The 16,886-nt window shown below is 42.6% G+C and overlaps 1 protein-coding gene across 1 annotated transcript in view; it reads right to left on the bottom strand.

Annotated features, from left to right (window-relative positions):
* The window catches only part of PIMREG (PICALM interacting mitotic regulator), a 329,894-nt gene that overhangs the window by 112,764 nt on the left and 200,244 nt on the right, over positions 1-16,886 (bottom strand). The gene's annotated exons all lie outside the window — the stretch shown is intronic.

Below are 16,886 nucleotides of genomic sequence, written 5' to 3' on the forward strand. Positions count from 1 at the left end.
TACCAGTGCCAGAACACTTTTGGCCCCTGTAAAGCAGTCTATTAAAAAAATCTAATGAACATATAAAAACATTGAACAGACTGACGCAGATTGCTTTGTAGGTCAGGGCAGGATCAATCACATGTACTACAAAGCACTTACGAGTGGCTACCTTGTAACTAAGTACTTTTTATAGAAATGACAGAAGTCACGCTTTCTGTAAGTAACATTAAGAGCAATTATGGTTATTAAAACTTTAGCTATTCTCATCAAAAATGACTAAACCTCAAAGAGCATTTGTCTCTTACCCTAAGATGCAAAGGGAAAAGAGAACAATGGCTTGTTATTTTAGTACATGTAGAATGGACGATTCAAATCCATAAAAAAAAAACTTGAGCTTTTATCAGTTTAAGTCAAAACAGTCCGCAGTATTTTAGTTTATTAGCTGCTTAAAGGACAACTACGGGCAAACAATGAAAAAACATATATTTTTTAATCTTGCTATGATTTACTGCACTTCCTAAAGCTGCCTGCAGCAAAATAAGTGCTCATTCCTAATTTTATTTTTTTTTTACTCTTGTCTGCCCTCATGGGGGCAGACATTGTGATTCCTTTGGAAAGCTAAATCTGTCTCATGCACAGACTGTGAGAACAGACAGCCCTGCCATTTGCTGTCAGACTAGACTTCCATTCACTTAGAATGGACCACCTGAAAAAAAATGCCAAGTTTGAGAGTCTGCAGCTCATGTGTCATTGTATGTATAGTATGTGCTGAGTTTTACAAATGTTGTTCCTATTGATGTACTACACATCCTCTGAAAGAAACTTGCAAAAGTGTCATCAAATTACTGAGATAAAGACTTTTCACAAGGAGCAGTTTTGCAAGTTTCACTTCCTTGACAAATTACTCCTCCCATCTCCCCTCCTTCAGTGGGCTACAGTCTCACATTTCCAGCTTGGGTAGATTCAACTATTTTGTCAGCTTTGCATGACAATAGACATCAAAAAAATCACAGCCTGGTGTGCCACTAAAACTGTTCCCTTATATGTCTTTTCATTTCTGAATAGCATTTCCCCAGGAATAAAAGCACACACATCAGTCCAGAGTTTGGGCCAATCTATCCATTTCTTATTGTGCACAGTAAAACATTCAGTTTATAATGCATTCTGGCTGCTGACATGGTTATCTTTACATAGTTCTCTTATAGCATAACCTGAACTTATTGTATTCAATGCCAAGCTTTACAACAATTCTCAGTTTCTTAACAATGACCTCCCAAGCCTCTGATGTGACCCAGTACTTTGTCAATATACTGTAAATACATAGATTAATACAAATATTTGTGCACATATGACACGTACAATAATACACACATACCATCATTAAAACAAGATAAATGCAATATAAATCATATCAGTATAGTTATGATTTCTAGTTTATGACCCTGTTTGTCTATGGAAACTTCTTTTTGGATTTATGTTCAAGCAGTTGTATATTTGTTGTATATTATCTTGTTTAATTGTTTCTCAATATTCTAACCACTGTGTATGCTGCATCAATTGTAAAACTCTGATTTTACTCTAATATTTCCTATGCTCTTTGTACAAAATAGCTATGTTTGTATAATTTATTTTTATTATTTTTTAAAATGGTTATCTGGTGCTTTTCTCCCCCAGCCTCCGCTGAAAACGGTCATCGTGTGTCCAGTCGGACTAACCTGGTAAACAAATGGAAAATAAATAAAAATAAAATATACCAAGAAAATAAATCAATATACCAAGAAAAATCCAAAGAAAAAAAACACAGAAGGAAGGAAAATGTTTCCTTAATGCTGTCATTAAAATCCCGCTCACTTATTCAGATATTATGGTCAAACATATATAGATATATTATAACATATATAATATATTAGGCAAAACAACGTACCCAACACACTAGTCATAGGTAACTATAGTCAGGCACACTGATGTCCCACTTACCAGGCTAAACAAGGAGAAGGTTACTGTCAGGTGCCTGTCGGGTGCCAGGATCTGCCACATAACCCATGCACTCAGGTCACTCCACAACCAAGTACAAATATGACTGTCATTGTCCATATTGGTGTGAATGACCTGAGACATGCCTCGCTGGACTACAAGAAGAGAGACATGGAAGAGCTCTCTGATCTTGTAGCCCAGGGAGGTATGACCCTAGCCCTGAGTAGCATTCTGCCATTGCCCTGAATGATACCGCAGTACAAGGACAAAATGATGGACTTCAACAATTAGCTAAGCTTCTGGTGTCATTCTAAGGGGATCCAGTATCTGTCTGCCTGGGACGACATGGTCGACAGACCGTGATGCTTTGCCAGAGATGACCTGCACCTGTCGCCCATGGGATTCCGGATACTGGCTAAAGCTCTTGCCGCCTCTATAGTGCCTTTTTTAGACAAGTTTCAAATGCAACAGGAACAGGTAAGCAAAAACTGAGGGTAATGCTACTCAATGCTAGAAGTCTACATCTCAAAATGCACTCACTCAAGGCACTCCTTAAAATGGAGAACATAGATACCCGTGCAGTGACTGAGACCTGGTTCAAGGCTCCAAAGAGCACCCCTGCACTACCAGGCTATAACTCATACCACACTTTTTGGCCACGTAACCTGGACCGGAACACCAAAGGCGGAGGTGTGCCCATATTCATTAAGGATATCCACACCTCCAGGCTAGTTGCTCAGCATAATGCATCCGAGGTTATCCAAGTGCAACTAACTCTGGGCAAAATTGCAATCCAAATTGTAGCGTACTACAGATCCCCCATCATGCCCCAGGATTCCCACTCCTCTTTTATTGATATACTGGAAAATATTAGGGTTCAAACACCCTAATAATGGGCGATTTCAACTACTCCACCATTAACTGGGAAAACTACTCATGTACCAACTCCTTTGCTCAACGCTTTCTGGAATTCATAAATTCCAGTGCCCTGAATCAACTTATCCACACCCCAACCAAGGGCAACAATATCCTAGACCTAGTCATTACCAGCATGAATGACTGGTGTTCCACACCCAAAGTCAACTCCTTGTTGGTCAGATCTGATCATAAGATAATCACCTTAGATATCCACATCCTGCCCCCACCCCCCATTAAGGAAACCATGGTAAAGAATTTCTCCAAAGCCAACTTCATGCTTCTTAAGACAGAAGCAGCAAACTTCATGACACCCATGCACATGGGCAGTACAGTTACAACTGCTGAATCCTACAGAAATGCACTGTTTAAGCACTTACACAAGTACATGGATCGTGCTATCCCAAACAGAACCAAGACGCTATCCTCCAAAAAAAGGAAGCCAATCTGGTGGTCCCCTGCCATAAACAAGCTGTACAACAGAAGGAAGAAACTGTTGCAAAAGAGAGTAAAATCCCACAAGTGGTGGAGCTCCCTGGTCAGCCTCAGTAAGACACTGAGATCCCTTATAAGAGCATCCAAAGCTAGGTATGAAAATAAAATCGCCACCGATTCCAAGGACAACCACAAAGCATTCTATACCTATGTCAAGAATCTCAATGGCAACACCCAGATCTGCTCTGAGTTACAGCACAAGTGCATGAACATTACAGAACCAACTGATATTGCCAACATTCTGGCAGATAGGTTCAGTGCTAACTTTACCACCCTCAGGTTCAGTGCTAACTTTACCACCCTCTCACACCCTAAAGGGCCCACATCTATACAGGAAGAATGCAGAGTCCCTGTAATCACAACTACACAGGTAAAAGCTGCACTCTATAAAGCCAAAAACACAGCATCCATGGGACTGGACAATATCCTAGGCTGCGTTTTATACGAACTTCAGAACGAACTGGCTCCCCACCTAAGCACCATGCTCAATCATAGCCTCACATCAGGCTTTGTGCCCACTGAATGGCGCACAGCAACAGTTATCCCACTGCACAAAGGAGGAGCCACCACTGATCCTGGGAACTATCGTCCTATTAGACCGATGAGCTTGGTCTGCAAGGCCATGGAACATATAGGTTCAAAGGTAGGTACTAAGCTATCGGCCCTGGGGCCTATACAATCCCAGCCAAAAAGGTACCCTGGCTTTTACCACCCAAGAAAATTATTTTCCTGCGCCACTGTTGAACCGAACCACAGAGGTGATCCCCGGGGTGAATTTCCTATTTCCCATCCAATCAAGATTTTTCTTGAAGAGTGCTAATGAAGAGCTTTGTTTGATATAGATAGGTAGTTTATTATTCCAGAGTATGGGAAGTCTCTGGGACAGGAATCTATCCTGCCAGCATGTTCTGTTTATTGTGGTGACAAGGTTTAGGTCCCTAGAGCGTGTAGCTCGGAGGGATTGGGATTTCTTTAAGTGGAGCATGTCCAAAAGCTCTTATGTTAGGCAGAGATCACCTCTGAGTAGGTGATATGTGACGGAGTAAAGCTGGAGTTTTTGGAGACTGCGTAGGGCATATGTTTGAGGCCGGTAATCCTCTCTGTGGAGGTATTTCTGTGGCCTTTCCAGTTGTTGTAGATGTCTTGTGAGGTACATACCAAAAGGGGCGTTGTACTCTATAATGGGTCTGAGTGATGAGTAGAGGGGGAACAATGACCTCTTTTTCTGGATGAGAAACATTTTGTGATGAGGTGTGCCACATAGAAGGATTTCCTGACTACTGTGGCGATGTGATGATCAAAGGAGAGAATACTGTCCACCTGTGTCCCAAGGTCTCATCACACTTTTGGTGTTAAGTATACTACCGCCTATGTTGTAGTTCATGGGTACAGAGTTTTTATCAAAGGGGATGACAAGGCACTTTCTGGCATTGAGGCAGTTCCACTTGCAAGAAAAATGCAGAACTTACTCACAAGCACTTTGGTTCTCCACATGCCCAAACGCTCTAACTTAATCTCAGTCAGGTGCACTCTGACAACCATGACTGAACTGTACCTTCTGCTGAAAAAGTACATCTCAGTAATCTGTATGCATGTAAATATTTGTCTCTTACAGAAATACTGCCATTTGTGTTATTACTGTAAGAGACCAGGTATTTCCAGCCTTGGCATGCAGTGCGCGTTTTACGATTTGAATTGCATTATGTGCAATACTATGTCACTAATTACAGAGCTGGTCTTTGGCAGTATTCACATAGCATGCAACCTGCATCCTAAAATTTCATCTTGAGGAGAAAACAGAAGAGTAGGAGAGGCATCCAAGACTGCCTTGATTTGGTCACAAGCTGCAGTCTGAAAAATGATGATCAACACATGCTGATCTAGCCTCTGTAAAATTAGGAAACCTTAAAATGACATGCATGACCTTATGTGATGTCATCAGGACTTAGCAGTAAATGAGACTGCAACCTCCATACCCCACCACTGTGAAGCAGAACACTTTGCTTAAATGTTGTAGTTAAAAACAGAAGCATTCATTCCACAGCACCACCTACAAAACTACAGCTCCAAGTGACCATTTTACACACCCAGTAAGAAGCCAACAGACTAGCATAGAGTTCCTCAGCCACCATCAAATACAGAACCTACAAATGTGCAAGCATTGACATCAGGGTTGCCAGATTTCCAACCAGCCAGGTAGGGACAAAAAAAAAAGGTCTTTAATGCGGAACAGAGTTCCGCATTAAAGAACAGTAGCTCTGCACTAAACACGGAGCTTCTCGTGTTTAATGCATTGCAGTTCTGCATTTAACAAAAGTAGCTCCGTGTTTAGCGAATTTTGATTAGCCCGTATACTGGCATACAGGCCAATTAAAAATCGTTAAACACGGAGCTACTTCTGTTTAATGCAGAACACAAGAAGCTCCGTGTTTAGCGATTTTTGATTGGCCCGTATGCCAGGTATACGGGCCAATCAAAAAAAAAAAAAAAAAAAAAACAAAGCGGAGGCTGGCCGGGATTTAAACGGCGGGACTCGGGATCAGGCTGATCATCTCGGGACAGTCCCGCCCAAACAGGGATGTCTGGCAACCCTGATTGACATGCATTAAAACCCTCTCTCTTTTTGAAGGCTCAAGGATATGGCGGTCATGTAAGTGAAATGTTAATGAAGTGACTAGCTGCCACTCCTACTCTGAAGATCTGATGATACCAGTGCAACATGTTAAATTTTAAGTACATTCTCGTCACTACTGGTACACAAATTAACTCGAAGTTTGCAGATGACCACCACTTTCTGGCTCTTTAAAACTCTGTTTCAAGCTGTGTTTACAACAGCCAATAAGTTTAGACGTCCCCAACATAACACCAGTTCGCCTGAGACCAGCTCTGTAGTTAGTGACATAGTATTGCACATAATGCAATTCAAATTGTAAAACGCACACGGCATGCCAAGGCTGGAAATACCTGGTCTCTTACAGTAATAACACAAATGCCAGTATTTCTGTAAAAGACAAATATTTGCATGCATACAGATTACAGAGACATACTTTTTCTGCTGGATGCAAGGATTCATTGGGGGAACAAAAGTGTTCTCTTTCCTTTCAAATCTGAGAATACATTTAAAAAAAATACAATTTTGCAGATTTAAGAAATACTACAATCTGTATAATTTACTCTACTGAAGGAGTTATTCAGACAAAGGGTCTTTTATCACCTTCTACAAACTCAAAAAGAAAGTTGACTGTTCAGGTTTCTGTACCTTCCCTCCAAAGGGTAGCAACCAAACTGCTAGCTACCAGCTTTGTGCTGGATTGGGTTAGACATTTATTTTAACAAATATTTATGTCACAAATAAGATCCTGTTGATTTTTTTCTTGCAGTGTTATGTATCTATGAAAAATGAGTTCACTTCATACAGACTGTAAATGATAGTCATGTAGGATGGTGCCACCGGACCCCAAAGTTCATTATCCAATGCAATCAGTGTTGTGCAGCTGCCATATGAAAGAGCAACAGATGACACAAAATGAAACTGAAGAGAATGTGGCACAGGAAGATGCTCTGGGACTTTCTATGCAATACCCGCAATAAATTGAGAACAAAGAATGTGCCCTCACTTTACAAGAAAATGATCAAAGAGAAGAGTTGCTTGATTTTACAGAGATGGACAGACTTAGATCAATGAAAGAAGTAGACTACAGAAAGTCAATAAAACCCAAAAAGTTAGAAGTTTGATAAAACAAATGAATTAGGACTGTTCATGGAGATTTGTGCGCTATAGTAAATAGGATACATTGCTGTGCAGCCAAATTAATAACAGATAAAGTTTTACCACAAAAACACAGGATATTAAGGGAAAGGCAAAGGAAGGGAGAAATTGAATTTCGTCATGAAGTATCGAATATGGAAAACTATAAAGCAATTAAGACAAAAACTGTCATTGGGAAGCATATAAAAGAGGGAACAAATCAACAAAAATACTCAGAAAGGTAGGCATGATAAAAGCAATGTACATTATCAGAACACGTCAGGATCTATCCTGTACTATCTCAAACATCTAAAAATATCAGTACAGGCAAAGCAACTTAGAAGGTATGCTGATAAAGGAAAAGTAGAAAATAAACAATTTATTGTTGACCCAAAAAAGTTTTATAGAGAATTGGGAAACAAGACAAAAGGAATTGAAACACCATGAAAAATAGAAGAAACAGACAGATCCTGTGGAACAAAGAAGCTAAACGGATAGAAGTAAAAGAAAGAATAAGAAGTTCAAATGTGCAGGATAGGAAACGGGATGAAGTAACAGCCACAGAGATAAGAAAAGCTCCTAATTAGAAAACCCCAGGCCCAGATGCAGTACAAAACTTCTGGCTAAAAGTATTAACATCTTTATGTGAAGATTTAGCCATGAGTAAGAACTATTTATATGTGCACCCCAAACAGGCACCAGCCTGGTTAACAACAGGAAAAACAATACTCCTAACTTAAGAGCGAACCTGCAAACTATCCTAAAAACTATAGGCCAATAACTTGCCTTCTAATGACATAAAAACTATACACTGGAATTGATGCCGGCAAAGTTTACTGTCATGTAGAAAAAAAAAAGTTATGTACTCACCATAACGAAAGAGTTATGTACTCACCATAACGTTCCATCAGAGTAGTTGTACTTAATTTGTCTTCAACCTTTGGGCTTTGGATCCAGTATGGATCCGAAACTGCCGCACAGCTAGCATCTTTGATCCGAGCTCTCAGCTCCTCCCCTTTACCCCAAATGCCCAGTCTCCTTCCTTCAGTTCAAGTTTGCTTTTGACAAAAAAATACATACCTGACCCAACAAGGCTTTACCACTACTGACCGTCTTAATTTTCCCGAAGTCAAGGAAAACTCGTGTGATGCACACTTCCTTACACATTATCAGAATATAATGACAAAGCAGGGGGAGGACAGTTGAAGACAAATGAAGTACAACTACTCAGAAGAATGTTATGGTGAGTACATAACTTCTTTATCTAAAGTAGTTTACTTTATTTGATCTTCAACCTTTGGGACAGAGTCCCCAACTACTTACACCTGGGAGGCCCTCATGGAAGGATATTCTGAAGCACGGCGGAGCAAAAGGAAGCCCTACTTCTGGAAATGATGTCCAACTTTTAGTGGGAAATGAATGTATGATATGAGGACCACGTGGCAGCAGAACAAATAGCATCCAGAAAGTCCCTGGACCAGAATGCAGCCGAGGTAGCCATAGACCTGGCAGTGTGCTTTTACCTGACATGGCAGGGAGAGCCCTCTAAGCAAGCCCTGGTAATGCACTGGGTTATCCATCAGGCAATCGAAACTTTAGAAATTGGCTTGCCCAGAAAAGGTTTAGAATAAGAAACCAGACTTTCTAAAAGATTTGGTCCTGCGTAAATAGAAACGCAGTTGTCTATGTACATCTGACAGATACAATTTATATTCCCCCTTGTTTTGGAACTTTTGGAAGAGAGACTGGTAGATTGATAATTTGGTTGATGTTCGCTTCGGAGGCCACCTTTGGCAAAAAGGAAGGATTGGTATGTAAAGAAACTATCCTTATGGAAGATCATGTAAGGCACTTTGATAGAAAGAGCTTGGAGTTCCGACACCCTCTGAGCAGAAGTGACGGCTACTAAGAAAGCAGTCTTCCAGGATAGATATTGTAACTCAACTGTAGCTGCAGATTCAAAATGGGGTGAGACCAGAGCCTGGAGAAAGTACAGTTGTGTACACTTACCATAAATGTTGATGCTAGAGTGTATTCACTGTTGCAGTCATCACATTTGGGTTATCTGCTTGCAGTAGCCCTCAGGTCGACCTGGTTATCAAAGTCTTGGGTCCTGTGTCGGTTGCAGTCTCATCTTCCATGATATCAGGTAGTCAGGGGTACAAAGCATGCAGCCAAACTCATTTTATCAGTTTTTCTTGCCCCAGATGTCAGGTGCCTCCATAATGGGAAGCAATTATATACAAGGTTACACCTCCAACAAAAAGCAAATACACCAGAAAGCTTTAAGCATAGTAAACAAGAATAGAGGTATAGAAAATAGAAGTCAGGGGGTTGGAGGGAGGGTAAACAGGACTGCAAGAGTGAATATACTCCAACATCTACATTTATGGTAAGTGTACACAACTGTACTATAATTCTTCATGTTTCACTGTTGCAGTCATCACATTTGGATAGATTCCAAAAGCTAAGTATGGGAGGAGGTAATTAGCATTAGGATCAGCTATAAGGCCCTGCAAGACTGCAGTGGCAAAGCCAGCTCTGGATTTACAAAGAATTGGCAGTGGTAATGCTTGAAGGTATGTACAGAACTCCAGGTAGCAGCTTCTAGGATGTCCCTGGTAGGGACACCTCTGAGAAAGGCTGTAGAGGTAGATGCAGCCCTGGTTGAATGTGGTCTTATCCCCTGTGGGGTACGTTTTCCATGGTGCTTATAGCAGAAATGAATGCAATGGCCTATCCATTTAAAAATGGTTTGCTTTGAAATAGCTTTCCACTCTGCCACTGCAGCAAATGCAACCAGCAGCTGTTCAGATTTCCTGAGAGGTTTAGTCCTGTCCAAGTAAAATCTAAGTGGTCTGTGCACGTCCAAGGAGTGCAGTATTCGTTCCCCTTTGTTCTCTGGATTAGAAAAGTCGGTTGGCAAATGAATGGACTGATTAAGGGCCACACTGGATACCATCTTGGGCATGAAGGAGGGATTGGTCCTGAGGGACACCCTGTCCGCATGCAAGATGATGAAAGGCTCCACAGCCATGAGGGCCTGTAATTCAGACACCCTTCATGCTGAAGTGATGGCTAGAAGGAAGGCGTTTTCCAAGAAAGGAATGTCCACACTGCACTTGCAGCTGGCTCTGAAGTGAGCTTTTCCAATACAAAGATAAGGTCCCAGGCTGCGAGTAGGGCTCTCCTGGGTGAACTTAAGTTTTTGGCCCCTCTGAGGAATTGCTTCAGCAGTGGAAGAGAGAAGAGGGGTGGTTCTGTATTGTAATGAGCTGAAATGGCGGAGGCATGAATTTTGATGGAGGAAAAGGAAAGGCCCTTGTGAAGAGTCTCAGTTAAGTATCGAAGAATCGGAGGTAAATTGGGCGCTGCTGTGCCCATCCCATGAGTTTGGCTCCAGGAAGATAATCTTTTCCATTTTTCAGCATAAGATTTTCCAGTACAAGGCCTCCTTGCCTCCAGAATGACATCCATCACTTGCTTACTGAGGGATGGGAATGGAGAGATCAGGTAATGAGCAAGGCTGCCAAGTTCAGGGTTTGAAGCTGTGGGTGCAGAATCTGGCCCTCCTGCTGACAGCAGTGCAGGGGTCTGAGGCAGGTGCCATGGTGCCAGCAGTGACACACTGCGCAAGAGGGGGCACCAGTATTGGCGTTGTCAGTCAGGTGCAATCACTATTGTCCTTGGTTTGTCCTGTTTGATCTTTAGTAGTACCTTGGAGAGGAGAGGCAGAGGGGGAAAGGCATAAACTGATTGGATGCCCTATCCTTCACCTGGAAAAACTTATTTCCAAGCTTGTTTGTGGGGAGTAGTCATGCAGAATGTCAAATTGGTAGTTCTGGGGGGAGGCAAACAAGCCTATCTCTGGGCTCCCCCAATTTGTTTCTCGACATGTTGAATATCTTTGTTTCCAGTTTTCACTCGTGTGGATCCATGAGATTTCGGCTTAGGTCGTCTGCCAGTGTATTTAACTTTCCTGGCAGGAATTGAGCCTGTAGGTGCACTTAGTAAGCTCAAGACTGTGTTCCACAGAGCCATGGCTGGTCTGCACAGAGGGTACGAGTAGGTTCCCCCCTGCTTGTTTATGTACCACATAACAGTGGTGTTGTCCGTCATTACTAATAATTGCCCTGGAAGAATGTGGTCCCTGAAGGCTGTCAGAGCATACTGTACAGCTAACACTTTTGATTGATATGCAGGTGCATTTGACTTGGGTTCCATTTGCCCTGAATGCACTGCCCTGCCAAGTGAGCCTCCCCATGCATAATCTGACGCGTCTGTTAGGGTTTGGGAGGCAGGGGGGTAGGGTGAATGGCAGTCCCTTGTTTTGGTGGAAGGCCTCTACCCACCAAAAGAACTCTATCTGTAGATAAAATGTGATAGGAATCATTGATTCTAGATCCGGAGAATGTTGACACCATAGACTTTTTAGATACCATTGTAGTTTCCTCATATGCAGTCTTGCATACAGAATTAGTAGAATGCAGGAGGCCATGAACCCCAGGGCTTGCAGAATTTTCCTTGCAGATAGCTGGGTCTTTATGGCACTAGTTTGAAGTAGGCTGTCAAATGAATTTTTTTCTCTGGCGTGAGGTAGGCCATCTGGGAAGTTGTATTCAAGCTTGCTCCCAGGAATACACTTCGTTAGCAGGGTACAAGATGCAATTTATTTTCGTTTATGGTGTACCCCAGAGAAGTTAGCAATATTTACAAATGCCAGATGATTTAATAGTAGGTCCTGGCTTTTTGCCTGAATTAGACAATCGTTCAGGTATGGGTATATTTGAATATTTCTTTGCCTGCAAAATGCAATGACTGCAGCTAGGTACTTTGTGAATACCCTGGGTGCAGTAGACAAGCCAGAGGGCAGTGCAGAGAACTGATGGTGCATGTAGCCTGCTCTGAAGCGTAGGTATCATCTGCAAGATTCCCTTCTTGGGATGTGCAGGTAGGCTTCCCTTAAATCCAGTGTTGCCAACCAGGCATCTTTGCTTAGCATTGGAAGCAGCTGATGAAGAGTTAGCATCTTGAATTTTGGGGTTACCAAAAATGTGTTTACGATAGATCCAGGATATGACGTCAGGAATGGTCTTTTCTGGGTACCAGGAAAAGTCTTGAGTAGAAACCTTGCCCCCATTCTTCTTCTGGGATAGGCTGAAAAGCCCTGATGCTTAAAACAGAGAGCTTGCTTTTGAGCCTCTGCCCACTGATTTGGGGGTAGGTCTGGCCAGCCGTTTGGGGTTGGTAAGGAGTGGAAGTGAAATATGTATCCTTGGGAAACTACATTTAAGACCCATTTGTCCTGGGTAACTAGTTCCCAGTTTTTTGCAAGCAGGACAATCTTTCCCCCTAAAGGAACAGTCAGTTGAGCAGGGCTTGGAAGGTTTAAAGTTAAGTCACTGAGACAGTTTACCATAGGGGGGAGTCTTACTACTCCCTGCTTTGGAAGTGGGAGTCCCCCCACTACTTAGGCCTGTGAGTACCTTGGGACTGAAGCCTGGGTGTTCTGCTGGTTCTGGGTTTGGACTGAGAAGGCCTGGAAGAGGCAGGAAAAGACCAATTCTTAGAGGTCCAATGCCTACTTAATCTGCAAGGTTGTACTTGCAGGAAATCTTTAACAGTTTGCATAGATTTAGCTTTTTCCTCCATCTTTTTTAAGTACTACTACTGCTTTGTTGCCAAAAAGGTGGTCTTGGTTTAAGGAAGCATCCACTAATGTAGCTTTAATATGATCTGGCGAAGATCGCTCCTTAAGCCAAGCATGCCTTCTAAGTACAGACCTAGTGACAGCAGCCCTGCAAGATGCCTCTAATGAGTCAAAACCACATTGCAAAGTATGTTTTCCAACTTGTTCAGCAGAATGCATTAAATCCTGTAATTCTTTACTTTCAGCACATTCAGGAATCATCATTTTCTATTTAAGCAATCCAATAATATGCTGCTGATACTTTAACATATGAAACTGGCAGTTTAAAGCCCTAATGGCCAAGGTTGCAGAAGTGTATACCTTCTTACCCCATCTATCCAGTGCCCTGGAATCTCTATCAGAAGGGGTAGGATGTTTGGCAGTAGTAATTTCCTTGGATGAAAATGTCTCAGAATCTGCAGTGGGATTTTTAAAGAGGAACTTGCGAGAGTCAGGTACCTTGCAATACCTATCAGGTTTTCTGGGAGCAGGAGGTAAGTGTCAGGGGCCAGGCTAGATTCCGAGAAGGCATCATCTACAATGTCCAGAGGAGGGATAGCTAAAGGCCTGCGTTGAGGCAGGAGTAAGAATTCCCTAAGCCTCTTTTTGGAGTCACAGTAATCCTGGCTTTCCAAGCGGAAATGCTCCCTAAGAGTATGCAAGGTTTCACCAAAAGAGAAATCCTCTGGAGAGGAAGCAGAGGGAATGGATTCCTTTGCATCAGAATCCTCATCAGTAGACTAGGACAAATTTGGTCAGAGAAAAAGTACAGGTGTGTACACTTACCATAAATATAGAACTGTATTCACTGTTGCAGTCATTACATTTGGGTTATCTGCTTGCAGTAGCCCTCAGTCGGCCTGATTAACAAAGTCTTGGGTCCTGCGTCAGTTGCTGTACCTTCTTCCATGACGTCAGGGGTATAAAACATGCAGCCGACATTACATCAGTTTTTCTTGCCCCAGATGTCAGGTGCCCCCCTAATGGGAAGTAATTAAATCTATAATACAAGGATATAACTCCAACAAAAAAGCAAATATACCAAAAAGCTTTTTGGGCATATAAGTGACAGTAGAGGTATAGACAAAAGAAGAAAGGGGGCTGGAGGGAGAGTAACCAGGACTGCAGCAGTGAATACACTCGAACATCTACATTTATTAAGTGTACACAACTGTACTATGTTCTTCATGTTTCACTGTTGCAGTCATTACTTGGGTAGATTCCCAAAGCTAAGGTTGGGAGGAGGAGTTTAAATAGAATTAGGACCAGCTATAAGGCCCTGCAAGACTGCAGTGGCAAAACAAGCTCTGGATTTAGAGAAAATTGGCAAATGATAATGTTTGGTGAAAGTATGTACAGAACTCCAGGTAGCAGCTTCTACGATGTCCTTTGTAGGGACACCCCTGAGAAAAGCTGTAGAGGTAGATGCAGCCCTGGTTGAATGGGGTCTGATGCCCTGTGGAATATGTTTTCCGTGGTGCTTATAGCAAAAATGAATGCAGTGGCCTATCCATTTTGAAATGGTTTGCTTTGAAATAGCTTTCCCCTCTGTCCATGCAGCAAATGCCACCAGCAGTTCAGATTTCTTTTGAGGTTTAGTCCTGTCCAAGTAGAATCTAAGTTGTCTGTGCACATCTAAGGAGTGCAGTATCCACTCCCCTTTGTTCTGTGGGTTGGGAAAGAAGGTAGGCAAATGAATGGACTGATTAAGAGCCACACTGGATGCCCCCTTAGGCATGAAGGAGGGATTGGCTCCGAAGGACACCCCGTCCGCATGAAAGATGATGAATGGCTCCACTGCCATAAGGGCCTGTAACTTGGATACCCTTCTTGCAGAAGTGATTGCTAAAAAGAAAGCAGTTTTCCAGGAAAGGAATTTTAAATCTGCAGTAGCAGCTGGCTCGAAAGGAGGAAGACATTTTCTGGAAGACAAAGTTAAGGTCCCAGGCTGGAGTTGGAGCACGTTTTTTGGCCCCTTTGAGGAACTGCTTGAGCAGTGGGTGAGAGAAGAGGGGAGGCTCTGTGCTATAATGAGCTGAAATGGCTGAGGCATGAATTTTGATAGAGGAAAAGGATAAGCCCTTATGAAGCAACTCAGTCAAATATTGTAGAATCCGAGGTAAATTGGGCACTGCTGCGCTCATCCCTTGAGACTGGTTCCAGGTACAAAATCTTTTCCATTTTGCAGCATAAGATTTTCTAGTACTAGGCCTCCTATCCTCTAAAATTATATATATCACTGATTTACTGAGGGGTGATAAAGGAGATTAGGTAATTAGCCAGGCTGCTAGGTTCAGGGTTTGCAGCGAGGGTGCTGAATCTGGTTATCCTGCTGAGACAACAGTGAAGGAGTCTGAGGTAGGTGCCATGGGGCCAAGCGTGACACACTGGGCAGGAAGGGGTACCAGTGTTGGCATGGCCAGTCTGGTGCAATTAAAATCGTCCTTGGCTTGTCCTGCTTGATCTTTAGTTGTACCTTGGACAGCAGAAGGAGAGGAAGAAAGGCATAAACTGATAGGTTTTTCCAGCTGAAGGAGAGAGCATCCACTTTCCAAGCTTAGTTTGTGGGGCATCCTTGTGCAAACGTTGTCCAATTGATGGCTGTGGGGTGAGGCAAACAGGTCTATATCTGGGCTCCCCCATTTGCTTGTCAACAGGTTGAAAATCCTTTGTTCCAGTTTCCACTTGTGTGGGTCCATGAGGTTTCTGCTTAGTCCATCTACCAGTGTATTTAGTTTTCCTGGGAGGAATTGTGCTTGTAGATTCACTTGGTAGCTCAAGGCTGTGTTCCACAATGCCATGGCTAGTCTGCAGAGGGGGGTAAGAATGTGTACCTCCCTCCACTTGTTTATGTACCACATGACCGTGTTGTCCGTCTTTACCAGGCGGCATGGGCAACCACGGCCGGCCACATTGCCCCAAACATTTTTTTCCCTTCCGCCAAACTTGAAAAAAATAAAATTAAATTCAATTAAATTAATATTTTCTTCTGCTGATGTGCCCTCTCACTATCCTCACTAGATAGGCATTGGCTTATAGTCTTGGCTCTGTAGAGGTGCACGCTTGCCGACTCCCTCTTGTCCCACCTTTGCTCTCAGATCCATCCTGAGAATGCCACAAGAATCGCTTTGCCACAAACTGATAATAAAAGGAACAGGACAAGTACATCATCATCTCTACTTTTTTGAAAAAAAAGACAGTCAGGAGGGAGTGATGGGTGATATCCTGAGGCTAAACAGAACTTTCAGTGCTTTAAAAAAAAATGGTCATTTATGATTTTTTTTGTTTGCAAAGACTCATTTGAAGTCAATTTTTTTGTGTAATACTTTTCTTCATCATTGGAAATTAAAGCACATATTTCTCCCATATCCCAAGATGTGTATTTTCCCCAATAGAGGTGATGTGTTTCAAAATGCATCTGCTCCTGTTCCGTATTCCCCCCTTTGTCCAAATGTTAGAGCTCAATAGAACCTGAATCAGTTGCCCACTCTTTACCATTAGTTGTCCTGGAAGAATGTGGTCCTTGAAGGCTGTCAGAGCATTGTGTACAGCTAACATTTCTTTTTGATTTATGTGTAGGTGCATTTGACTTGGGTTCCATTTGCCCTGAATGCACTTCCCTGCCAGGTGAGCCCCCATGCATAGTCTGATGCGTCTGTTAAGGTTCGGGCGGCAGGGTGTAGTGTGAATGGTAGTCCCTTGTTTTGGTGAGAGGCCTCTGCCCACCAAAGGATCTCTAGGCGTAGGCAAAGTATGATAGGAATCATAGCTTCTAGATCCTGTGAATGTGGACACCATAAGCTTTTGGGATACCATTGCAGTTTCCTCATATGCAGCCTTGCATATGGAATTAGAAGAATGCAGGAGGCCATGAACCACAAGGCTTGCTGTATATTTGCCTTGCAGATAACTGGGTTTTTGTGGCCACTTGTTTGAAGTAGGTTGTCATGGTTTCTCTGGCGTGAGGAAAGCCATCTGGGAAGTTGCATTCAATCTTGCTCCCAGGAATATAATTTGTTGACAGGGTACCAGGTATGATTTCTTTTCGTTTATGGTGTACCCCCAGACAAGTCCGTACCCTTT

Source organism: Protopterus annectens, chromosome 13.part0, assembly GCF_019279795.1.
Source record: "Protopterus annectens isolate FY-2018-M chromosome 13.part0, PAN1.0, whole genome shotgun sequence".
In the NCBI taxonomy this organism is placed as follows: Eukaryota; Metazoa; Chordata; order Ceratodontiformes; family Protopteridae; genus Protopterus; species Protopterus annectens.